Here is a 26,765-nt window from a genome sequence, read left to right as displayed (position 1 = left end):
CAGAACCAACACTGGTGCCTTGCTGCTGCTGCCCGCACTGGGTGAGCCTCAGCATCCAAAGTGGTTACTTTGGCCCACCCAGGGAGACCCCTGAAAGCTGACAGAAGCACAGATGGAACCAGGGTTTCCAGTTGTGTCTCTAAGTAGCACTGTTTCACAGTCACCTGTAGCCCTGGGAGTCCCTGCTCTTGGTGTAGCCATGCCTGTGGCCAATTTTTGCCCAACATTTGACAAGCACATGAGGTCCAGTTGGTGAAAACATGCTCCTGAGGCATGGGCTTAGCCAGCTGGCTTGTGGTGAGGTAAATGGGGTGGCAGGTGGCCAGTGTGGGTTTCTCTCAGGACAGCCTGAGTCAGCCCACAGGCCAAGTTGACCTGTGGCATTTAGGATTGTACAGAGTGGCAGCTGTTACCCCCATCTGTGGCCATCTCACACAGACCTGGCCCCCTATCCTGGACCCACATCCCAGCTTGTCTGTTCACCCCTGTTGGGTCAGTGATGATGCTTCTTCATCTATAGCGCTGCAACTTGACCTGAACCTTGGGTGTGCCTTGACATGCAGTCCCAGTGCTGGTAGCTGGGATTGTGCCCCTGCCCCTTCACTCCTAGTCTTAGCAGCATGGTCATGGAGGTACACAGAGGAAATTTTGTTGAGCACTGGATGTTTGACCCATGTGTTATTATGCCACATATTCCTCCACGAGAGGGAACCCCAATAGGTGGGAAGATGAAGGGAGTCCCATGGCAGAGGAAAGGTGACTTGCCACCCATCTGGGCCGTGGGCATTCGGTCTGTGGGACTGAGCAGCAGATACCCACGTGCAGAGGCTTGTGGCATCTGGTGTACAAGGAGGGAGTGTTCCCCAGGTTGGCAGGAGCCACGTGGCCAACCATTTCTGGCAAGTCTTCCATGGTGCATGGTTTTTGCCTCCTGCCTGAGTCCGGGAGCCCCCTTCAGCCAGCTGGTCAATCGAGGGCAATCCTGTTGGCTCAGACAGCTAGCCTCCTGGGTCCTAGTTTGGCCCTGAGTGCCAGGCCTATTTGACATGGGATTCTGCTTGACAGGTATGTTGTGCAAGGCCCAATATGGGGTCCTCTGATGGTTGGCAGAGGTGTGAGGCTGATCATGGAATAAGGCTGTCCAACATGGGCAGGTGTGACTTGACAGTCACATGCCAGGCCAGATCTAGGCCAGAGGGTGCAAAATGAATAGTAAGAGCTTTGCTTCCATTTTTCTTCTTGGCCTGACCTTGCCGCATGTGTGTTCTTTGCAGCATCTGAGCCCTGCAGCTCTAAGGCAGACAAGGAGGCAAAGCAAGAAGATGCCTCGAGCAAAGCGCTGCCTGATAAGGAGGTGGTTGTGGAGGAGGGGTAAGTATCTGGAGACTGTAGTGGCATCCAACACGGGTAAGTGTGCAAGGGTGTCTGTGTTGTCCAACATGGGCAAGTGTGCAAGAGTTTCTGTGGCTGCCATCTAGATGTGCACTTGTCTATAGTTAGGGCTCACCAAAGGCAGGGATGTGCATGTTGAGATTGGTGTATTGGGTTAGGGTGTGATGTGGAGATTATTGTCATCCACCATGAGCCCAGGAGGTCCCTTTTGCCAGCTGAGGTCTAGGCTATTCCACAGCCTATCCCAGGACACCGACATCTCTGAGAATCCCCTATTCTAGAGCCTAGCATAGGGCACTCCATGTCTCAGCCCTCCTCTTCCTTGGACCACTGCCCTTGGTGGCCCAGGATGCATGCCCCCTCCTGTAGCATTTCTGACCTCACAGATTCTGTGTTGTCTCCATACCAAGAGGCTGAGTCCTATCTCAGCCGCCAGCCTTGTTTCCTCTAGTTCAATCTGACAGGGCCTGGTCTGGACCCTGGGGCACTGTAGTGGAGAGATCAAGGGGCTCTTCTCTGGTGTGCTGAGTTTTGTTTTGTTTTGTTGTTCTCCAATGCGCTGTTAATGCTAGGGAAACCTTGCATCCGTCCTTGGTAACATTCCTTCCCTTTGTCCCTCCACAGAACATCCCAGAAGACTGCCTTGAGCAAATCCACTGTGCCCTCCTGTAATATCTTTATGAAGGGGCCTAAGTGGTGCCCACTTCCGCAAACTAGTTACCAGGATAGTGATCCCCCGTGTTCATGGCCCAAGACACCATCGTGTGGCAGTCTCCACCCTCAGAGCGATTCTATTGAAAAGCTACAGACTCAAACATTTGATAGCAGAAGGTGGCTCATATCATCCAGCAGAATTTTATTTAAAATGCTAACCATCATCTATGAAGGTAGGAAAGGTCTGGTGTACTGGAACAAGTGATGGGTGTATTGATTGTGGTGTTGTGACTGAACAAGACTTCCTCCCTCATGTCCTCTCAGGGTCACATTGAATGTCCCATTGCTCTTATGTGGAGACATGGGTGAGAACTTGGCATGAGGGACCAGATCTGCCCCTATGTCTTTGGTTTCCTTTCAAACATTTGTCGTTGAACATGTTATTTCCCTCTTAGTTTTCCATTTCTCATTTGAGATTCCTGGAAAAATATATCTGCATCCCATAAAATATGATACAACATCATACAAAGATCTATCCGTATCATGGATGGATTCTTTTTTTTTTTTTTTTTTTTTTTTTTTATTGTTAATTATTTTGCATTATGTGACAGTTTCATAGGCTCTGGGAATCCCCCCCTCCCTCCACCTCCCCTCCCCCCGGTGGATTCCTCCACCTTGATGCAGTATTACAGTTCAAATTCAATCAAGATTCTTTCATTGCAAACATATACCAAGCATAGAGTCCAGCTACTTATTGTCCAGATTGGTTGAACAGTTTCTTGGGGAGACCTTTTCTGGTCTGAAGTTTGAGCTGGCAGAATATCATCCCAGTCAATTAAGAGTCCCAATATAACATCAACAGCAATTTGCAATGTTATGGAATTGACATGGTTTTGAGTAACCAGTGTATTAAAAAGAAAAAAAAAAAAAAAAAAAAAGGAAAACAAGTCCTAGCCACAACCTATGATTAGCTCATTGACATTTCAATTTAGTTCATATACAGGACCGGCTGCTCTATACCTTAAAATGGCCATAAGGCACCATTCAGCTGTTTCGTGTCCATTTCATCTTAGTATTTAGCCAGTTGTTGTGTTGAAGTAAAATTTTGCTGATCTTGGCAGATTTTAGGATAATCCAGACTGGCTTGTAACTCTAACAAGATATATGTCAACATTTTAGGTGCAGAACATTTTTTTTTTTTTTTGGGGGGGGGGAGTGTGCAGGAAAATCCTCAGCACCACGGTGAGGAGTAAAACTAATCTTTGTGACCCACCCAGCGAGGCATGAGCCAATCCATGCCAGCTCTTTCCTGTCAGATTTCAAGTTCTACTTTCTGTTGTTTATTTATTTTAGGTTTTTTTTTTTTTTTTTTTTTAGTTTGTATGATTGTTTGTTTGCTGTGAGGGGTTTTCGAAGCGATCCCGATGGTCATTGCGAGGGAGGGGGGGTCCAGAGGTGGAGCCAGTCTCGGACCAGAGAAAGCTCTCCTCCCTGGTCCGGAAGGACGTTTATTGTTCTTCTGTTTCTGCAGACCACTCAGGGCTTCTGGTTGTCTTTCCGATGACGTTGGTTTCTGCACTGTAGTGTTTGGACTTCTTCCATCCCCTGTGGAAGCTCCGGTTGGGGGTGGGTGACCTCAGAGTACTCGGCCTCCGAGGGCACATGGATGGATTCTGCGTGAGATTATTTGCAGGATGCCTGACTTAGGATTCTTCAGTAGCGTCTGTTTCTTCTTAGTAACTCAGATGGCAGTCTGAAGGGGCTGCCATGGGCCCTAGCCTCTGCACTACCAGCAGTCCCTTCAGACTCAGCTGTCAGCAGGACCTGACCAAGATTCTCATTTGATTTCTCTCTCTTTCCCTCTCAGGTCCCCAAAACCACCATATTTGGTAAAGCCCAGTATGTACTGGAAAATCCATTATGGCCCAGCTCAATTTCAATAAATTAAATTTGTTTTAACAAATATATAGATGATCTATTTTGTTGTCTGTTTATTGTCAAAAATGCATAGATGGTTAACACAAGAACCTGGGATTCAGGCTTTCTTCTGAAACCTGTAGACAGGCTTGGTTTTCTGCCCTGAGACGCTCAAACAAGAAAAGCCATGACTCTGTTGTGGCCCGGGGTCAGAGTCTGGAAACATTAGTGTACATCTCACTAGAATGAACAAGCACATGTGGGGGTGGAGGCCATGACAGAGGAATACTGACCACTACTCCCTGGCATTTTGGGCCCCGACAGAAGAGTGGATGCAGGCAGTGTTGCCTCTGTGTCCTGGATATGACGGTGAGCTGAACAGGTTGTGGCTTCCAGAAGCTTCCATCTATCTTAGCACAGAAATCCAGAGATGGGGTAAAACCCACAGCCTGTGTGGCCCGAGATTGCTGCACTCACCTTTTTCTGCATGTCCAAGAAAAGGTTCAAAATGCCTGATAAACTTAGGGGAAGACGCACAGCCATTTACAAAGACAAAAAGTCAAGGTGATAGGAATAGTGATGAACCAGACAAGAAATGACGCTCTGACTAGGCACAGCTGCTGCTTTTGGGGGGTCTGGGAAGACCTCAGGAGATGTTCAAGGGAGGACGAGAATTGGGAGAAATGAGTGTACAGGAAGATGGTGAGGTGCAGCAATGATGTACCGGACTAATGTCGCTTGCCTGTGTTCCCACGGAAAAGAGTGAGGGACAGACAGCCCCGCCACCCCCCAGCTGTGTGGTCCAGCTCTGAACAGGATCCTGACAGGAGAAAGACTTTGCAGAAAACATGAGAGTCGCCTCACCTTGGCTCACTCCCCTTTGCTTTGAACACACCTGTCTTGCCACCCACGCAGGGATCATCACCTGCCTCCGTGGGCAGCTGTGGCATTCCCTTGTGTGCTGCACACAGCATCTCTAGAACCCTCTTGGCCAGAGACCCTGGGTCCCTTGACCAAGAACTGGCACTCACATTCAAGGAGCCGTTTTGAACTTGTCCCCGTGACAAGCACCCCTCTTGTATGTAGGTCATAAACAGTAGCCCTGGCAGCTGCCTTCTCTACATAGGACACGATCCTTACACGGCGCTGTCTTCTCTGCCATTCCTTGCAACTCACATGCTCTGTTCCTGAACATGCTGCTTCAGGTTACAGATCAGCAGACTGATGGGGGTGACATCACACCGCTCCCTTTGAAGTGGCATTTGGAATTGGTGCCCTAGTCTCACTTGATACCTGTATTCAGATAACAGCTTCATGGCCCAAAGCCTTGGGACCCTGCACCTGCCTGGGAGAACTGGAAGAGGCTCCTGGCCCCTGACTTTGAAATAGGTCAGCTCTAGCCATTGTGGCTACTTGGGGAGTGAATCAGTGGATGGAAGATCTTCTCTCTGTCTCTCCTGCTCTCTGTATATCTGACTTTGTAATAAAAATATATTAATCTTAAAAAAAGGTAGATACACAGGAAAATATTTGACATCAGGAATAGCTACAACAAGGAAAAAAGAAAATGACAATGAAATTGTATTTTACCCAACCTAGATGAGTTAAATATCCAAAAGACTGACAGTATGGTGTGCTGGAAAGGACATGAAACAGCTGATAGAATTACACCTGCCACTCAATAAAAGAAAGTTGTGCATTGCTTGTAGATTCTCCAACTGATACTCATTTTACAAAATAACTTAAGAGAGATTTTAGGGTTTTTTTGCTTTTGTTTCTGTTTTTGTTTAGTTATCTGTTGGAAAGCCAGAGTTATCGGAGTCCCAAAATGTGCAGAAAGAGAAACGGGGATTAAAGCTCCTGTGACTTTTAAGGGCTTCTCACCATAGTCAAGCGAAACTTAGTGTTGGGGCAGATCTTGAAGCGATTCAAGTTCAGGTTTTTCATTCATGATGTTAGTTTTGCAGTCACTGCTGAAACGGAGTGTTCTGTGCAGTGAGAGGACTGATGTGTTGTGGCCTATACCTGTGTTAGAACATGTCTAATATTAACAGTAAAATAACCATAAACCCTTCTCTTCCAAAATGGAGCATTATTAGCAATGATAGCTTCTCTCTTATCTCTCTGCCTTCCTGTCACAGTATTTATTGCCTGAAACTTGAGATTTCCAGAATCTATCTCCAAAGTTTTATCATATGCACATGTATTGATGCGTAAGAAATATAATGTTCCGTTTTTTAAGTTTGAATCTATGGAAAGCTACAGTGATACATATTCTAAGAAATGTATGGGGTCAAGATCATGTAGGTTTTGTGGAGGGGTTGGGTCCATGAACCTGTCTCCAATGCAAGAAAAGGATTCAGTGTGAGATAGAGGTAAAGGTTAGTGAAAAAAAAAAAGCATGATTTATTGACATGCAAAATGTGGACTTGCTCAAGAGAATTGCGCTCACAGAGATTTGGATTGTCACTTTGTATAACCTGAAAGCGAAAGGAGGATGGTATCTGAGACAATTCTTAAGGAAATAATCCAAAGAAATGGAGTGGGGAAGGGCTTGGGTTTTGTCCATTTCCTTGTCCTTTTGTAGAAATGTTGGAAGTGTCCGGGAATCTGCTGCATGATGGGAGTGGGAGTGTTAACCATATGATTTTTTTGTTTGTTTGTTTTTAAGATTTATTTTATTTTTATTACAAAGTCAGATACACCAAGAGGAGGAGAGACAGAGAGGAAGTGGAGCTGCCGGGATTAGAACCAGCAGCCATATGGGATCAAGGCGAGGACCTCAGCCACCAGGCCACACTGCTGAGCCCCAAGCATATGATTTTGTTGTAATGACATTATGAGATGGTCATGGGCACGTTGCTGGGAGCCATGTTGGTTATTTTAGCTGGGATCTATTCTAAGTGGCACTTCAGAGGAGGGCAGACATTTGGTGGTGGTGGCAATGCTGTGGTGTGGGCAAGGCTGCAAGGAGCTGGCAAGACCTCACCTTCTGCTTGCCAGCTCCCTCTCTGCCTACATTTATGTCTACAGTTCAGCATGTAGTGGCATATGCTGTCTGTGACATAGACACTCATGTTCATTGTTGAATGAAATGATGGCTGTTTATGACTTTGTAATTAGAAACATTGTTGTATAGGTTGGCAGGGACACAATTCTATGAATTTTTGGGGAATTTTTGTATGGAAGATGAGTGAATGTTTAATTTTATCATGCAAATTTATTTTCTAATATTTTAATTTTTTTAAATTTAATTTTTTTATTGTTTTCTCTTTTTTTCTATTCATTTATTTATTAATTACATCGTATTACGTGACACAATTTCATAGGTACTGGGATTCTCCCCCCTTCACCCCAAACCCCTCCCCCATGATGAGTTCCTTCACCTTGATGCATAACCACAGCTCAAGTTCCGTTGAGATTCCCTAATTAAAAGCTCACACCATACAAAGTCCAGCATCCCACTTGTCCAGTCAAGTTCAATGGCCTCTTAGGGAGGCGAAACCTGACACCAGGAAGGGGTCTGATGGAGGAATCTGAACAGTTCCTCTGACAGGACACTGACCTTAGAAATAAACGCAGGAAGTATGGAGGTAAACAACCCAGAAGAGGCTTTGGAAAGTGACCCACTGGCATACATTTGGCTCAGGTTGGGGGCAGACCAGGCTGAGTCGGTTCACGTCATCCACTGGCAAATCCGAGTGCTGGAACTGTGTGGGGGCCTGGCCAGGTTTGGTTGCGATAAAAACAGTACAAAACACCAAATGCCAAAGTGAAATGGCCTGTGCCAATAGGGAATGCAGCACCCAACCAGCACACCTCCCACTGGTTTAGGTGAGGGACGAGTGTGTGATGGGCAGAGCCGGGAAGAGCTGCAATACTCTTTGGTTCCAATGGAGGTCGGGGCTCAGAATAGAACCAACCCAGGGATTACAACCACCAGCTGATCGGAGTGATGGACTGTGGTGGGCACTGTGCTTACTAGTAGTGCATATAGGAGCCTGGACTGGGAACACCTCAAAGTTTCTTTGGGGATTCCCCTGAACAAAATGGAAGAATCAAAACATTAACCAAGAAAAGATAAAAGATGGAGTAGATCAATCAACCACCTCAGCTATATGTTTGCAGCGAAAAACTGGACAAGGGGAAACTCTAAGATGGACTATGTCAATCAGTGGACTCTGCACCAGCCTCATCGTACCTGGATTGTTGCTGATGATATGTTGGAGCTTCTAATTGATCGAGGTGACGCTCTGCTGGCTCTGCCCTCAAACCTTAAATTTAATTTTTAACGTTATGATTCAATTTTATAGGCTCTGGGATTTCGTTTGCCTCTCTTGGGATTGCCTCCTCCCCACTGATTTCCCCCATACTTTTATAATAGTATACTCCTTCATAAACTGTCATAGTCCATCATTCTGCTATCTGAGTGTATCCTGACATTGCAGATATGGATAATGGCAGAGAGTCCAGCGTCCCATTGTCAAGATACATTTAATAGTTTTATTGGGAGTCCATCTTTGGTTTGGAAGTAGAGCTGCATACTACATTGTATCTTCACATTTAAATATGATAGTCTCTATTACATCATTGCTATATATTTCCTTAAATGAATAGCCATAAAACAAAATCAACAAGAATAAAGTTAAAAATTTTACAGCACCATGAAGATAAATAACATGCTACTGAATGACAAATGAGTCAATTAAGAAATGAAAAAGAAAACAAATAGCCTTCCTGGAAAAAAAGATGCTACTGTATGCCCTATGAGTCAGTGAAGATTTTAGTAAGAGGAGAGAAACTATTTTGAAGAAATGAAAATGAAACCAAAAGTATCAAAAACAATGAGTTGTAGCAAAAACAGTATTGGAAGAGCTATTGATCATGTATTCACACATATACTCACACATTTGGGAAACATGTAGTTTGTGTTCTAGAATACTGTAGGATTGAATGAAGGAATTTCTATAGAACCCCCTCCTCCCTGCCACAAAGTCTTATCCTTGACACCAGCATCAAGAAAAAAATATAGGTATTTATTCCAAAGCACAGAGCAAGGAACCAGGCAGTTTTTTTTTTTTTTAACTTAATTCCCAGACTATGTGAGGAACTAGAGGTAAAGGTTTTTAGAAATTGGAGTTGAAAGGTGCATGATGTCCCATCCATGTCCAAGCTCCCAATGGTCTCTGGAGCTTGTGGTGTTCCTTCAGCCAGTCGAGGTTACTGTGTTCCTAAGGGAATTTCAATGATGGCATAGTGGAGGTAGTTAGTCTAGGAAATACATGCAAATGCATGTTACTTTTGCTTAGGGCCTGAGGTTCCTGGAGTAGAAATCAGCTAAGACAATACTAAACATCAAATGTTATCTATAGGGAAGACAAATGACCTCATGAGTCTTGTATTCAGGGAGCCAGTTAGGACCACTCCTACTCGATTTGGTTTTAATAAGAGGATGATTTCAAATTATAAGACAGGGCAAGGAACGTTGGAGTTAAGGAAGGGGTGCTGGGAGACCATGGGAGAGTAGGGTCCGAAGGCACGTTAAAGGAGGCTGGTTCCATCAGTCCTTGGGTTCTTTGGGAAGTTTCTTCTCTTGCTGCCATCTCATAGTTTTATCCAATTTGGGGGAGAGGGGATGGTGGCAGGTCGACATGGTTAGGTATAGAATGAGAGCCTCCTACCAACAAAAATTACCATTAGGAGGCACGAGGAAGAAGCCTAAAGTAAGGAAACATCACTATAAGCATTTCAGTTTTGGAAATCCAGTTGGGAGTGATTCTTTCAGAGTAGAAAGAGCTTATGTGGATAGTTTTCTAAATCTCTGTTGTTCCTTCCTTCTGCTTGAGAAGTTAACCAAGGAGGAATCTGTTCCATGCCTTGTGATGTTTTTTTGTAAACTGTTACTCAACTATGGCCTGACCTAATTTTGTGACAGGGATGGCATCCTGATGCGGGTGAGTGTTTCCAAAAGCTTTGTAGAAGGGCATTGAGTGCTCACTTTTTGTCGGTAGCTGCTCACATTGTCTTTACTCAAGTGTGACGCTTGCTACTACAGGCAAGGCAGTGAGCAACTGAGAGGTCTTCCACTGAGCAACACAAAGATGAGAAAGCTCACCTGTGTCCTTGTATCTTACATCCATGGCTAAGTCTTTATGCACCCCCCCCCCATACAACAGATCAAATATTTTAGTGTTCACTAACTGTGGCCCTTTGCAATAGCAGAGCCAGGTAGTATTAATGAGCAGTTGAGGGAAAAATAGGTTTCAGGGAGTAGAAGTAAATGGAGATAAAGAATGTTGCTTCATTACAGGACTTCACAAAATCTGTATGTACTTATGGGTTGGAGGTAGTAGGACAGCTTGAGTCGTCTCAAGTTTGATCTTGAGAAAGGCTGCCTAACCAATGTGGAAAAGTCGTTAAGTAGTACAAGAGAAAAACAAAGTGGTGTAAGTAGACGGTTACTTTCAAACTGGGAAAATGAAGGACTCTTCAGAGGAGATGGCGTTTCAATTCAACTCCAAAGCATGGGCAAATTTTAGAATTAGGATTTGGGAAGGCAGAGTTTTTAGAAGAGAGGCACCTGAAGAAACAACCAAGGACTAGAAAGAAAAGCTTCCTGAAATGTCAATAATGGTGTATACGAACAGAAAATAGATCACAGCTTTGAAAGACTAGACGTACTAAAAAAGTTCTAATTTTTATACTATAAATCATAAGCACTTCCTCATTGTAGTCTTGAAAGTATGTCATCTTGAAAAATGACTAGCTGAGTTTAAAAGCTGGTAGAGGGCCTGGCACAGTAGCCTAGCAGCTAAAGTCCTCACCTTGCATGCGCTGGGATTTCATATGGGCGCTGGTTCTAATCCTGGCAGCTCTGCTGCCCATCCCGCTCCCTGCTTATGGGTATGGGAAAGCAGTCGAGGATGGCCCAAAGCCTTAGGGCCCCATATCTGTATGAGAGACCCAGGGGAGACTCTCGGGTCTTGGTGTTGCTGCCGTTTGGGAAGTGAATCAGTGAACATAAGATCTTTCTCTCTCTCTGCTCTTCTCTGTATACTGACTTTCCAATAAAAATAATTCTCAAAAGAAGAAGAAAGACTGATGGAGTGATGACAGGTATGGTGGATCTCTATGTAAGCTATATTCTATTACTCTGGCTGTCTATTTTCTAGTTGAAAATATGAGAATGGCTTTCCTAACTCTTGGGTTTTATGGCCATTAAATAAAGATACATGCAGTATATTTAGCATAACATCTGAGAAGTGGTAAATATCTGATAAATATGAATTATTGCTTTCTAGAAAAAGAGAAAAGTACAAGTGGAGACTCTAGGCACTCGTAAGAGGCACACAGCCCTGCTTAATCCTGTCTGCTCTCATCCTCCTCTGGGAGCGCCTTGATTTTCAGTTTCCTGTGATCCAAATTTCCATCTGTATTTGTACCTTGTTAGATCAGCTCTGATTTTCTACATTTTGTGGCGTGTCACTTTTAGTAATATGTGTCCTATCTTTGTTTTGTGTCAAGAATCGAACAGCTGCCTCTCCTGTCAAACACACGCAAGTTTATTATGAAACCTGTTGTAACAATTTACAACACTATGCTTGATGGTAAATCCATAAAAGCAATTGATAGGCGTATAGGATTTTGTTATTTTTTTTCATCTTTTTAAAAAATTTTTTTACAATATCTTTTTTTTTTTCTTCATTAATTACATTATATTATGTGACACAGTTTCATAGGTACTGGGATTCTCCCCACCCCTCCCCAAACCCTCCCACCATGGTGGATTCCTCCACCTTGTTGCATAACCACAGTTCAAGTTCAGTTGAGATTCCCTCATTGCAAGCATATACCAAACATAGAGTCCAGCATCTTATTGTCCAGTCAAGTTCAATGGCTTCTTAGGTATACCCTCTCTGGTCTGAAGACAGAGCCAGCAGAGTATCATCCCGATCAATTAAAAGCTCCAACATACCATCAGCAAAAATTTACATCATTATGGAATTAATTGACATAGTAATGAGTAACCAATATGTTAAAAATAAATGCGAGTTGGGATGTAGTCCTTGTTGCTCGTATTAATAGTTTGTGGTGAAGGTCTGGGAGTCTTCATGGTTGGGATCCAAGCTTCCTCCTTACCACCTGCTCCACCCTGGAGTGCCCCCCTGCTCCACGCACATGACCTCCTGTTAAGAGGTTGTCAGGATCGCAGCCGGTTCCCCCCTCATGCATTGGTATAGTAGTTTTGCTATTGTTTAGTGCCACTTTGAGTCTGTTGTCTATGAATTACCAGATTTGATCTTGATAGGCTATATTGTACTTTTTCCTCACTCTTTTTATGGTCCTGAAAGACTTCCCTGCATTCCCCCCATCACGGATTAACATAGCGTATTGAGGGTAAAGTAGGTGTTACAGTTTTTCAATGTAGATCTTAAGTATTTTGACATTAATTGTTGGTTTATAGTTTACATTGCATTATCTTATTACATTGGATACAGGTTGTTATAGACTGCACTATTATTACAATATACAGGTACTATCTTCCAAGTTGTCATCTTATCATCTCAGATTAAGGCAAACATGTGGTATTTAACCTTTTGGGATTGGTTCATTTCTCTTAGCATGATGGATTCCAGTCGGGCCCATTTGTCCACAAAGAACTGCATTTCGTTTTTTTTAATAGCTGAGTAGTATTCCATAGAGTAGATGAACCATAGCTTTCTTATCCAGTCTTCTATTGATGGGCATTTTGGTTGCTTCCATGTTTTTGCGATTGTGGATTGTGCTGCTATGAACATAGGTGTGCATGTTGGTTTCTTGTGTAGGAGATCTTTTGGATATATCCCTAGTAGTGCTATTGATGGATCATATGGTATGTTGATTTTGAGTTGTTTGAGTATTCGCCATACTGATTCCCATACAGGCTGTACCAGTCTGCAGTCCCACCAGCAGTGGAGAAGGGTTCCCTTTTCCCCACATCCTCGCCAGCAAGTGTGGTGGTATTATGTATGTGTGCCATCCTTACTGGAGTTAGGTGGTACCTCATTGTTGTCTTCATTTGGATTTCCCTTATTGCCAGGGAACTTGAGCATTTTTTCATATGCTTGTTTGCCATTTGGGTTTGTTCTTTTGTGAAATGTCTGCCCATTTCCAGTGCCCATTTCTTGAGCAGTTTGTTTGTTCTGATGTTTTGGTTTCTCTGGAGATCTTTGTATATTCTGGAGATCAGCCCTCTATCTCCTATGTAGTGTGCAAAGATCTTCTCCCATTCTGTAGGTTGTTTTTTTACTTTGTTGATTGTTTCTCTAGCTGTACAGAAGCTTCTTAGTTTGATGAGGTCCCAATTGTTTATTTTGGTCTCGATTTCTACTGCTTTTGGAGTCTTTTTTAGGAAGTCAGGGCCTACCCCTAAGTGTTGCAGTGTGTTTCCAACATTTTCTTCCAAAAGTTTGAAGGTTTCTAGATGTAGGTTTAGGTCTTTTATCCATTTAGATTTGATCTTGGTGTATGGTGAGAGATGTGGGTCTATCTTTTTGTTTCTGCAGGCTATTAACCAGTTGTCCCAACAGCATTTATTGAACAGACCTTCCCATTTGCTTGGGTTGTTGTCTGTCTTTTTGTCAAAGATTAATTGACTGTATCTGTGTGGGTTTCCATCTGTTGTTTCTATTCTGTTCCACTGATCTTCCTCTCTATCTTTGTGCCAGTACCAGGCTGTTTTGATAACCGCTGCCCTATAGTATGTCCAGAGATCCGGTACTGTGATTCCCCTTGTTAAGTTCCTGTTCTTCAGATTGGTTCTGGCTATGCGTAGTTTTTTGTGTTTCCAGATGAATCTGTGTATCATTTTTTCCAGTTCAATGAAGAATGCTGTGGGTAATTTGATTGGGATTGCATTGAATGTATACATTGCTTTTGGTAGTGTAGACATTTTGATGATATTAATTTTGCCTATCCAGGAGCATGGGATGTTGTTCCATCTTTCGAGGTCTTGTTCTATTTGTTTTTTGAGTGTTTTGTAATTTTCTTCATAAAGGTCATCTACGGTTTTGGTTAAATTTATTCCCAGATATTTCATGCTTTTCTCTGTTATTTTGAACGGTAGCTTGTTGGTTAGATCTTCTTCCATCTTGCGGCCATTTGCATACACTATGGCTGTTGATTTTTGTTCATTTATCTTGTATCCTGCCACTCTGCCAAATTCTCGTATGAGTTCTAGGAGTCTTTGTATTGAGGTTTTTGGTTCTTCTATGTAAAGAATCATGTCGTCTGTGAATAGTGAAAGCTTGACTTCTTCATTCCCAATTTGGATTCCTTTGATTTCTTTGTCTTGTCTTATGGCTTCTGCAAGTACCTCTAGGACTATATTGAATAGCAGTGGTGATAGTGGGCAGCCTTGTCTTGTTCCAGATCTCAGTGGGAAGGGATCCAGTTTTTCTCCATTTAGTATGATGCTGGCATTGGGTTTTTCATATATTGCTTTGATTATATTGTGGATTGTTCCTTCTATCCCCACCCTGGTTAGGGTTTTTAACATGAAGTGGTGTTGAATTTTGTTGAAGGCTTTTTCTGCATCTATTGATACTATTATATGGTTTTTGTTTTTCAGTTTTTGGATGTGGTGTATCACATTTATGGATTTCCTTATGTTGAACCATCCCTGCATTCCCTGGATGAAACCTACTTGGTCTGGATGGATGATCTGTCTGATGTTTTTTTGTATTCTGTTGGCTAGGATTTTGTTGAGAATCTTAGCGTCAACATTCATCAGGGAGATCGGTCTGTAGTTTTCCTTCTCTGTTAATTTTCTATTCAGTTTGGGGATTAAGGTGATATTGGCTTCATAGAATGAGTTTGGGAGAGCTGCTTCCTTTTCTATTGTTTTGAAGAGCTTGTAAAGGATTGGGGTTAGCTCTGGTTGGAATGTTTTGTAGAATTCTGCGGTAAAACCATCTGGGCCTGGGCTTTTCTTTGTTGGGAGCTCTTTAATCACTGATTCTATTTCTGATTCAGTAATGGGTTTATTCAGGTCTTCTGTTGCTTCTGGGGAGAGTTTTGGTAAGTGGTGGGAGTCTAGGAATCTTTCCATTTCCAAGTGGTTACCGGATTTGTTGGCGTATAGTTCTTTGTAATAATTTCTAATTATTACATATTGGTTACTCATTACTATGTCAATTAATTCCATAATGATGTAAATTTTTGCTGATGGTATGTTGGAGCTTTCAATTGACTGGGATGATACTCTGCTGGCTCTGTCATCAGACCAGAGAGGGTATACCTAAGAAGCCGTTGAACTTGACGGGACAATAAGATGCTGGACTCTATGTTTGGTATATGCTTGCAATGGGGAAATCTCAACTGAACTTGAGCTGTGGTTATGCAATAAGGTGGAGGAATCCACCATGGTGGGAGGGTTTGGGGAGGGGTGGGGAGAACCCAAGTATCTATGTAACTGTGTCACATAATACAATGTAATTACTGAAGTTAAATAATAAATAATTAAAAAAAAAAAAAAAAAAAAAGAAGCAATGTGAGGGCGCTGTTGACACAGGACAGGAGCGCATTCACCACTGACTTCATCTTGGCCTTCCTGGCTTCCAGAATTATGAAACTAAGTGCTTGTTTCTTCTTACTTTTTTTAAAATAAAAATTTACTTATTTAAAAAAAAAATAATAATTTCTAATTATTTCCTTAATGGTAGTAGTGTCTGTTGTTATGTTGCCTTTTTCATCTTTGATGCTGCTAATTCTTGCTTTGTCTTGTTTTTTCTTTGTCAGTCGGGCCAGTGGGGTATCTATTTTGTTTATCCTCTCAAAGAACCAGCTTTTTGATTCATTTATTTTCTGAATGGTTTTTTAAATTTCTTTCTGATTTAGTTCTTGTCTTGTTTTGATAATTTCTTGTTTCCTCTTGTTTGTGGGGTCCTTCTGCTGTTGCTTTTCCAGTTCCTGGAGGTGTGTGCTTAATTCCTGCATTTGTTGCCTTTCTTGGGCTTTGACGTGCGCGCTAATTGCAATAATTGCAATAAACTTACCACGTAACACTGCTTTGGCAGTATCCCATAAGTTTTGGACATTTGTATCTGGGTTTTCGTTGTTTTCCATGAATTTTTTGATCTCGTCTTTAATTTCTTCTCTAACCCATTGTCGTTTAGTAGCATATTGTTCAGCCTCCAGGAGTTTGCATGTTTCCTGGGACATTTTGAGTTATTGATTTCCAGTTTCACTCGTGATGGTCTTAGAAGGTACATGGTATGATTCTGATATTTTTGTAGTTAGTTAAACTTGCTTTGTGTCCTATTATGAGGTCTATCCTGGAGAAGGTGCCATGCACTGCTGAGAAGAAGGTGTAGTCTGTGGCCTTAGGATGAAATATTCTATAGATGTCTACTAGGTCCAGTTGTTCTATTGTTTGTGTGATTTCTGTGGCTTCTCTGTTGAGCTTTTGCTGCATTGATCTATCTATTGGTGTTAGTGGGGTATTCAGATCTCCCAGAATTATCGTATCTTCATCTATGTCTCCCTTTAAATCCAAAAGTAGTTGTTTCACGTAGCTGGGTACATCTGGGCTAGGAGCATAAATATTAAGAATGGCGATTGGTTCTTGTTGGATCCTCCCTTTCAAGAAGATGTACCGCCCTTCCCTGTCCTTTTTGACTCTCATTACTTTGAAGTCCATATCATCTGCGAATAGGACTGCCACACCAGCCTTTTTTTCTCGTCCATTGGCATGGAGTATTTGTTTCCACGCTTTCACTTTTAGTTCTTGGAGTTTCTTCTGGTTAGATGTGTTTCTTGCAAGCAGCATATAGTTGGGTCCTGATTTTTAACCCAGTCTGCTAATCGGTGCCTTTTGATGAATTTAAGCCATTTGTATTGAGGGTTAATATTGAGAAATTATAATTATGCCGTGACATATGCCTGTGGTTTTGAGGTTGTTGGTAATTGATTGTCATTTCCGTGGATGGACTTTATTGAGATCTCCCTGATTGCCATCCTTGCTTATGGCTTGCTTCCTTTTTCTCTGGGAGTAGCGCATTTCTAAGGAGATTTTGTAGAGTTGGTTTTGTGTTGGCATATTCTTCTAATTTCTCTTTGCTGTGGAAGTATCTAGTTTCGTTCTCATATACAAATGAAATCTTTGCTGGGTACAGTATTCTTGGTTGACAGTTGTTCTCTTTCAGTACTTGAAAGATTTTGTTCCACTCCCTTCTTGCCTGGAGCGTCTGTTCTGAGAAGTCGGCAGTGATTCTGATGGTCCTGCCCCTAAATGTAAGCTTCTCTTTGGTTCGTGCTAACCTTAGGATTCTTTCTTTGTATTCATTGGAGGGTAGCTTGATTACCACTTGTCTTGGGGAGGATCGTTTTGGGTCCACCCTGTGGGGGAGGTCCTCTGGCCTTCCTGAATTTGGATTCTGTTCATGTTCCAGGTATTTTGGAAGTTCTCCTGCATAATTTCCTCAAGTACTGGTTGTATGCCTGTCTCTCTTTCCACTCTTTCTGGGAGCCCCATGATTCTGATATTTGACTTCTTGGATTGATAAAAAAAAAAAAAAAAGTTGGACCCAAGAAGTGTTAACATCTACAACAATGCTTTTGTTTTGGTCATTCAGAAACAATGGCAGGCACTGTTTTAGATATGGCCTAAACACAGAAAGAGTCTGGGGTGGGAATCGTTTTACCTGCAATGAGCATTACTCTGTTCATAGCCAGTGGAGAATACAAGCATGAACACAAAGGGGTGGAGAGATTCATACACATTTGACTGAACAACTTTAATGAAAATTGGAAGTTCCTCACAGACAAGGATAGTAATTACATATTGAATGATTATTAAAAGACATAGGTTAAGACACCCACCTCCCACACACAGGAGTGCCTCGATTCATATCTAGCTCTGGGTCTGACTCCAAGTTCCTGCTAATGCAGATGCTGGGAAGCCACAGGGATGACTCAGGTTCTGGGATTTCTGCAACATCTGTGGCATTCCTGGATGGCACGCCAAATCCCAGTTCCGTTTTGGTCCAACCACAGACAAGGCAGCTTTTGGGAAGTGCACCAGTAAGTGAGAGCATCTGAATGAGAGCTTCCATATGCGTAGCAGGCAATTCAGAAAACAAAGAAGGATTAAGCTTTATTCGTCACAATGGCAAAATATTTCTCGATTGTGAGCTTGCAGCTTTTATTCTGTGTTTAGAAAATACAATATTTGAACAGAGAACTTATAAACAGCCCAGGTAAAAGCCATGTGTGTGCTCTTAAAGTAGATCCATCTGTTAATTAGAACACTATATTTCATGCAGAGCCCTTCTTCAAAGGGCTCTTTGCATTTGCTGAGGATGGACTTGTTTGGTCTAATGCTCTTGGTCTTCTAAGACTTTTTAGCAGAGTGTTTGCATAGCATGTGTTACAAAGGAAGTGAAAAACACAGAAGGCATTCATGAGAATTCTGCAAAGATAGAGGTTGTTACCATTGATGGAAATGGCAGACACAGTTGTGGCCCCAAATGGTTAACACGAGAGGGGTCTTCAGATTATCCCATACAAAAAAAAGGATGGACTTCAAACCAGATTACACCAAAACAAACACATTTTTAATTCCATATTCCATAATTCTTTTGAAGAGCACTTGTATTGCAACCATGACTGTTTCGTTAAAAATGTATACAGTTCTATTTTCTCTTCCAGAAGGAGTCCAGGTGGTTCTGAAACCCAAAATCTCACACGTGTTGTCTCAGAATTCCATCTGTTGGGCTTCTCCGAGGATCCAGAGATGCAGCCACTCCTCCTGGGACTGTTCCTCTCCATGTACCTGGTTACAGTGCTTGGGAACCTGCTCATCATCCTGGCTGTCACCTCAGACTCCCACCTGCACACCCCCGTGTACTTCTTCCTCTGCAACCTGTCCTTGGCTGACGTGGGGTTCACCTCCACTACGGTTCCCAAGATGATTGTGGGCATCCTCACCCACAGCACAGTCATCTCCTATGCCGGCTGCCTCACTCAGATGTCTTTCTTCATGATTTTTGGCATCATGGATGACTTCCTTCTGACAGTGATGGCCTATGACCGGTTTGTTGCCATCTGTCACCCCCTGCATTATCAGGTCATCATGAACCACCACCGCTGTGGCTTCCTCATTTTGGTGTGCTTTGTCATCAGCCTTTCTGATTCCCTACTGCACAGTGTGATAATATTTACCGGTTGCATGTTTCAAGGGAGTGGAAATTTCCAATTTCTTCTGTGACCCTTCTCAACTTCTAAACATTATTTCTTCTGACATAGTCACCCATGACGTGGTCATGTACAGTGTTGGTATCCTATATGGCTTTGTTCCTATGTCAGGAATCCTCTTCTCATACTATAAAATTGTGGCCTCCATTCTGAGGGTCCCCTCTCCGGGTGGCAGGTACAAAGCCTTCTCCACCTGTGGCTCTCACCTGACAGTGGTTTGCTTATTTTATGGAACAGGTTTGGGGTGTATCTCAGTACGTCTTTCTCACTTTCACCCAAGAGGTGTGCTGTAGGCTCAGTGGTGTACACTGTGGTCACCCCCATGCTCAATCCCTTTATCTACCGCCTGAGGAACAGGGACATCAAGAGGGCTACAAGGAGGCTCCTCAGCAAAGAAGTCTCACCTGAGTACCTGTGCCTGCCTCTTGGATTGGAGATCGGTAAAGAATTTCGGTCTGAAAACCTTATCTCTTTGATCACATCATATATGAAGCCGTCATGGCCTTGTTCTCTGCACATTTTTTAAAAGAGTTCTCTTATTTTTATATGAAAATCAGATACACAGTGAAGAGGAGAGACAGAGGAAAAGATCTTCCAGCTGATGATTTACTCCCCAAGCAGCTATAACGGTTTGAGCTGTTCTGATCCAAAGCCAGGAGCCAGGAGCTTCTTCCTGGTCTTCCACGTGGCTGCAGGGTCCCAAGGCTTTGGGCCATTCTCCACTGCTTTCCCAGGCTGCAAGCAGAGAGCTGGATGGGAAGCGTGACCACTGGGATTAGAACCAGTACCTATATGGGATCTCAGCACATTGAAGGTGAGGACTTTAGCCGCTAGACTATGGCACCAGGCCCTGTTCTCTGCACATTTTGTGTCTGAATGTTGCCTCTTTTGGTCATTTTTCTCCTATGGAGATGCTTAAATACTTTTTGTCCAGTATAACTACTGTATGCGTGAATCCTGTCATAACTATGGAGCCTTCTGTGCTTTGTGATGGATGATCCACCCATCACAGACAGATGATCAGCTTCTGGTTTTTATCCTGAAGGTCCCCATGCTTTGTTTGATTTCTCTGTACCCCATGCGCATTTGGTGTTGGTCTCACTTCCTGTGAGAGCTTTCTAGGAGGATGCACATCACTGCTCTTTTGTGGGAACAACTGAGGAGCATTGAGAGATGGGTTTATAGGGTGCCTCAGTGAATGCCGAGAACTCGGCTGTCCACCTTTTTTGGGGGGGGATTTCCAGTACTGAGGCATCACTTTTCCCTTGCTGCTTTTGGGGTTCTCTCTTTCACTGGGACTATGCACAGCTTGATTATCCCGTACCTTGGGGCTTCTCACTAGATGTATTACAATCAGTGTCCAGGGAGCTCCTTGAAGGTACATGTCCACACCTTCTTCTAATTGCTGAAGTTTCCCATTGTTATCATTCTTTCTTCAGATTAGCTCTCTGTCTTCTTTCTTTTTTATTTCCCTCTTTTTTAGTGTAGAACTCCCAAAATGTGTATATTAGACTGATTATGGTAGTCTATAATACCTCTGATTCCCTTCTCTTGATCCTTTTTTTGCCTGTTCCTTTGATTTCATAGCTTCGATTAAAGAACAAACCTCAGTCTGAACACAGCATATTGATTATTAAAGGACGAGAGAAAGGGAGGTATTCAACCTTTGGAATCAGTCATCATATTTTGTGATTTTAATTATTGTGACACAGTTAATGGGGAAATGGGTGAAGAATATATGCTGTTTTTTGTGTTGTTAATTCACAATTTTTCTTGTGTAAATTTTTTTTTAGATTTTTTATTTTATTTTTATTACAAAGTCAGATACACTGAGAGGAGGAGAGACAGAGAGGAAGTAGAGCCGCCGGGATTAGAACCAGCGGCCACATGGGATCAAGGCGAGGACCTTAGCCACCAGGCCACGCCGCCAAGCCCTCTTGTGTAAATTTAAACCTATTCTGAAATAAAATGTTTCAAAGTAAACTCAATTTAAAAAATGACAGGTTGGTGCAAGTGTAATGCCCTAGTAGCCAAGTCCTCACCTTGTTACCACTGGGATACCATATGGGCACCAGTTAAGTTTCTTGGCTACTCCTCTTCCCATCCAGCTTCCTGCTTGTGGCTTGGGAAAGCAGTCGAAGATGACCCAAAGCCCAGGACCCTGGGAGACCTGGAAAAAACTCCTACGTCCTTGCTTTGAATCAAATCAGCACTGGCTTTTGCAGCCATTTGGGAGTGAATCAGCAGATGGAAGACCTTTCTCTTTCCTTCTCTCTGTAAATCTGCCTTCCAATACAAATAAATCATGTAAAAAGTATTCTTTATTCTCCTTGACTGTCTCCAATTGAGCCATTTGTTAAATATTTCAAAACATTTTTATATTATTCAGCTACAGTATTTCTGCTTACTAGCTTAAGCTTTTAGGTCTCTTTATTTTATCATATCATATCATAGAAAATGCATATTGTGGTGTTTTATTACACTTTCTACAAACTTTTAAAATAATCACATACTACTACTATCGCATGAATGTTAAGTATAAGGTAAACACTTAATTCAACAGTTTGTTAAGAGACACAACTTACAAGTGAAAATCTATTCAAATTGTTAACAAGCCATATATTGCCCAGACATCAATTTCTAATGCAAACAAGTGCTTTGAAAACCAAACAAACAAAAAATGGCTGTGTGTTGAGTCTGGAAATTTGAGAAAAATTGAAAATGGTAATGTGTTCTCGGGATAGAACATCTAATTCTCTCTTGGTTTCATGATTAATCCAATGCATTCACACACACACGCACACACACACACACACACACACACACACACACGTCCCATACTGAGTTGAAATTGAAATCCAAAGTTTGCGTTTTAAGCCAAGATGCTGCTCTTGCAAGTCAGCAGCAAAGGAGCACAGGTGAGATGCCTTGTGTCTAGGTCCCAGAGACAATGGCTTTCCACATTCCCTCTTCCAGCACTATCAGCCAGTCCTCAGAGACTAGGACCCTCTGTACCTACTGGCTAATGAGGAGCTCTGGGCACTGAGCCCCCAGGGTCTTCCAAGTGTAAATAATGAGCCAGCACCTTCAGACCTTGACTTTGCCAATGGAAACCCGGCAGCTTCTTTCTGTGATAAACACCCCCGTGAGCACCTGTGTGAGGACATGTTGAGAGTCTGTCTCTTATTCAGTCCAGAGTCAAAGATGGGAGGCATTACTGCCTGAAGGGAAGAAGAGGACCAGCAGAGCCCTCACAGGGTTACGCCTCACGTGCTTCCTGGTAAGTTCTCAGGGAGACAGCAGATGGGTTTGGATGGATCTGTGGAATGTCAGGTGTATTTGTCATCAACAGGAAGAAAAATCCCAGTTGTAAGGACAAAGGGGAGGGATTGCTCTAGCTCGTGAAGTTGTACCGACTTGGTTCTCATCAGCGTCTCAAAGATCTCATTCTGACATTTTTTTTTCTTTCCTTCCCACTGGCATCTTCTTAATGACAGTAGCAACTGAGGCTGTATAAGCTTCCTTCGAATTCCAAAACATAACCGTGAGAATTATGATGAGGCTTCGGTAAGCAGTTTGTGAATTAGACTGCCTCATCCTACCGTTAATGCTTCAGGGCACAGAACACATATTCTTTCACTTTGTATAGAGGAGAAGAGCTCAGCACTTTTGGGTAACTTTCTTGTATCAGCTGTTCAGGTAGAAGGTGAAGCCACTTCTGAACCAGGAATTGGGTTCCAGACGCTGTTGTAGCATGGCCACCCTACCCTTCTCATGTCCGAGGCAAACTTTTCATGATTCTTTCCCTTGGGAGGAAACCTGCTGCTCATTGTGCCCTCCCGTGGTTTGCTGGTAGACCACAGTGGGCGGCAGCCAGTAAATCATGACCGAGTTCAAAGCTAACATCACAGAAGGAGCAATCACAGGGTCATACAGGGACAGCCTTCTCTTGACCCTCTATAGGATTTCACTTCAGCCTTCAACTCCTCGCACACCTCCTGCAATCGCTCCACTTCATGTGAAAAAGCAACACGAATTTGAGGTGTTAGATTCCAATTCTACTGCAGAAAACGCAGAGAGATTAACAAAGGAGCTCAGAGGTACCTGATGTGACCTGTTGGAACTCTGTTAGAAACGTTCTGATGATTGGGGCCAGCAGAGATCGTTAATACAGCAGCCCCAGGGACAACGTCATTTGGAAACAGGTGTGCTCAACTGACTGCTCTTCTTCTGTGGGGTGGGTTCTCAGGATCTGGGACAGTGGGCACTGCCAGCTAGCAAAACTGATGTCTCAGTGGCCACACTGCTTTGAGTAATGAATGACCTTGTCATGAAAGATTGCTCTTTGTAACGGATAACTCAAAGACGGATAAAATATGCTTTAGCTATTGTGATTAGAATTTTAAAGTCAATTGTAATGTCCCCACAAATGTGTACTCTGTGTGTTGGGGAAGAGTGACTGTCTCTCACTCCTGCATGTGTGCTTACACAAAGGAGGCCTCCAGGGACTATGTATTCCATACGGAACCGAGTGGTTCATGCCTCACGGTAACTTGCCCTAGCCACTGTGGATTCCACACATTTGCTGCTGTCTTGCCAGTAGCTTGATCCCTTCCAGGAATTTGATGGAATCAGAGATGCATGGGAATATCGGAAGAACATGGGCTGGTGACTCTGAGGAGGACATGAAGCTCCGGTGACTTCGCTTAATGGAGTCTACAGCATAACTCTTCTTGAGGAGTACTGACAAATGAAGGCAGAGACATTCAGGTGTGCAATAAAAGGAGCAGAAGAGGCAGATGCTCTACCTGAGTGAGACATGTCATAAAATTGGGCATCATTGCACCTTCCAGTCTGCTTTGACCATGACTTTCATGACAAACTTGCTCTGTCTGTGACAAAATCTATATTTAAAAAATAATACAAGCCACAAGATGTGTGAGTTACAGCTTCTCCCGGATTCTAAGCCTGTGACAGACACGAGATGTTGTGTGTATTTCCAGAAGAGGATGACATTACAGAGAGGTGGCAAGACTGGCATTCATGTGTGTATCCTAGGTGAATGATCCATGAGTAGCATGCTGATTTTCTTTTTTTTTATTATTATTTAACTTCATTAATTACATTGTATTATGTGACACAGTTACATAGATACTTGGGTTCTCCCACCCCTCCCCAAACCCTCCCACCATGGTGGATTCCTCCACCTTGTTGCCTAACCACAGCTCAAGTTCAGTTGAGATTTCCCCATTGCAAGCGTATACCAAACATAGAGTCCAGCATCTTATTGTCCAGTCAAGTTCAACGGCTTCTTAGGTAGACCCTCTCTGGTCTGAAGACAGAGCTAGCAGAGTATTATCCCAGTCAATTGAAAGCTCCAACATACCATCAGCAAAAATTTACATCATTATGGAATTAATTGACATAGTAATGAGTAACCAATATGTTAAAAGTAAATGCGAGTTCCCAGCCACCTTCTGTGACCACCTCACCTATACTTCAATTTAGTTTATACACAACATATAACATTCAAAACATAACATGTTATACATAACATCATATCATCTTAAATTAAGGCAAACATGTGGTATTTAACCTTTTGTGATTGGCTCATTTCCCTTAGCATTATGGTTTCCAGTTTGGCCCATTTGGCCACAAAGAACTGCATTTTGTTTTTTTTAATAGCATGCTGATTTTCTTATACCTTTGTCACCACACTGGTTCCGCCATTCAGCAGAACGAAGTCAGTATTCCCTTCTCAAGTGAGTTCTCACAAAATGACTGCTACCAAACATTCCACTGTGAGATAATGATTATTTATCTTAAATGATAGAGAAACGGGTGATCACTTTTTCCTAGGACAGCAAATACAGCTGGTGTATAGCAAGAAGGCATTTTGCAACTAAACACAATTTCATGAATGATCTTAAAGCAATTTTCATATGTGAGACATGGAGAGGGGAACAGAAATTATGAAGACGTGGTCATAGTGACAGACAAGGCAAATGATGCCCTCCCATTCAGTGATGGGACAGATCAACTGTTCAAATGAGGCTCCGGTGCCGGAGAGAAAGAATGAAGACCAAATGTCAGTGCTCACTCCGGCATTTAGCAGTAGTATGTGCAGCACACTTCTTAAAAGGAACTATGAACACATTTTTTGTAGCTTGTAAGGAAAACTTTCAGTGCTCTGACATCAGTGCTGACATAAGGGGCGTGTGTCGTGCTGCTGTGGATTAGAACTCAGCTTGGGAGACCGCATCCTATGTCACAGTGCCTGTGGCTGCTTGATGATCCCACCCCTGATCCATTCTTATTCTTGTGCACCTTGGCATACACCAGATGTTATTACAAGACATGAGTTCCTGCCATCACATGGGCAACTTGGCTGCAGGCTGCTGTTTCTGGCTTCAGATTTCACCTTGATGTGATTAGGTATTATGGGCATTTGAGGGAGTGAACCAATAGATAGAAAATGGCTATTTCTTTCTACCTTTGTAAGAATAATAATGGAAAAGTGATGAAAATAATATAAAATTTACAGAAACTACCTATAACAGCCCCTAAGGTCCATAATTATTGCTCTCTTACAGATTAAGAAATTGCTTGAGTGTGTTTTATGTTATTTGATTTTTTTAAAGATTTATTCATTTTATTACAGCCAGATATACAGAGAGGAGGAGAGACAGAGAGGAAGATCTTCCGTCCGATGATTCACTCCCCAAGTGAGCCGCAACGGGCCGATGCGCGCCGATCCGAAGCTGGGAACCTGGAACGTCTTCCGGGTCTCCCACGCGGGTGCAGTGTCCCAATGCATTGGGCCGTCCTCGACTGCTTTCCCAGGCCACAAGCAGGGAGCTGGATGGGAAGTGGAGCTGCCGGGATTAGAACCGGCACCCATATGGGATCCCGGCGAGTTCAAGGCGAGGACTTTAGCCGCTAGGCCACGGTGCCGGGCCCTATGTTATTTGATTTTATGGGCTCTAAAGCTAAGGTATTATATGCAAAATGACTTCTTTTTAAATCTTATGTAAATTTTTCAGTAAAGGGATTTTTTTTTCATTCTATAGGTATACTTCAAGATAATCCCACATCCCTCATTACCCTGTTTCCCATAAAAACACCTGCCTGCCTTCAACAGCAATTTGGAAAAGTCCTGACTTTGATGCACTCTACATTGACAGGATTAATTTGCCACTAATCATAATATTCCACATGGGAAATGCAAGACCTCTTATCAATGAGCATATAAAGGTAGGCTGAAAAAGGAATCCTCGTGTTCCAAGGTCACCCTTTCATTCCTACGCATTCTGTGTGCTCTAGATTAGCTGCCACATGGCAGGGAAAACCTATGTGGGTTAGCATGCCTTTTGCTTTCAAGCGGTGGCTAGTGACAGCCTCCTGCCAGGGCTGAGTGTGAGAGGCAGTGAGGACGGTTGCATTCATGCTACCCATATTGGAGACTGGGGTTAAGTTCCTGCTCCCAGCCTCTGTGCTGGGCCTGACAGGGACACTGTAAGCATTTGGGGGAGTCTTCTAGAGGCTAACTCTCAAAAAAAGAACATGGA

At 42.9% G+C, this 26,765-nt stretch overlaps 1 pseudogene; it reads left to right on the top strand.

Annotated features, from left to right (window-relative positions):
* Positions 1-1,046: 1,046 nt before the first annotated feature.
* Positions 1,047-26,525, top strand: LOC131478432 (olfactory receptor 7E178-like; annotated as a pseudogene).
* Positions 26,526-26,765: the final 240 nt, after the last annotated feature.

The sequence above is a fragment of the Ochotona princeps genome, chromosome 33, assembly GCF_030435755.1.
Source record: "Ochotona princeps isolate mOchPri1 chromosome 33, mOchPri1.hap1, whole genome shotgun sequence".
Classification (NCBI taxonomy): domain Eukaryota; kingdom Metazoa; phylum Chordata; class Mammalia; order Lagomorpha; family Ochotonidae; genus Ochotona; species Ochotona princeps.
The sequence above is the reverse complement of the archived record's forward strand: the minus strand, read 5'-3'. Positions and strand labels throughout refer to the sequence as shown.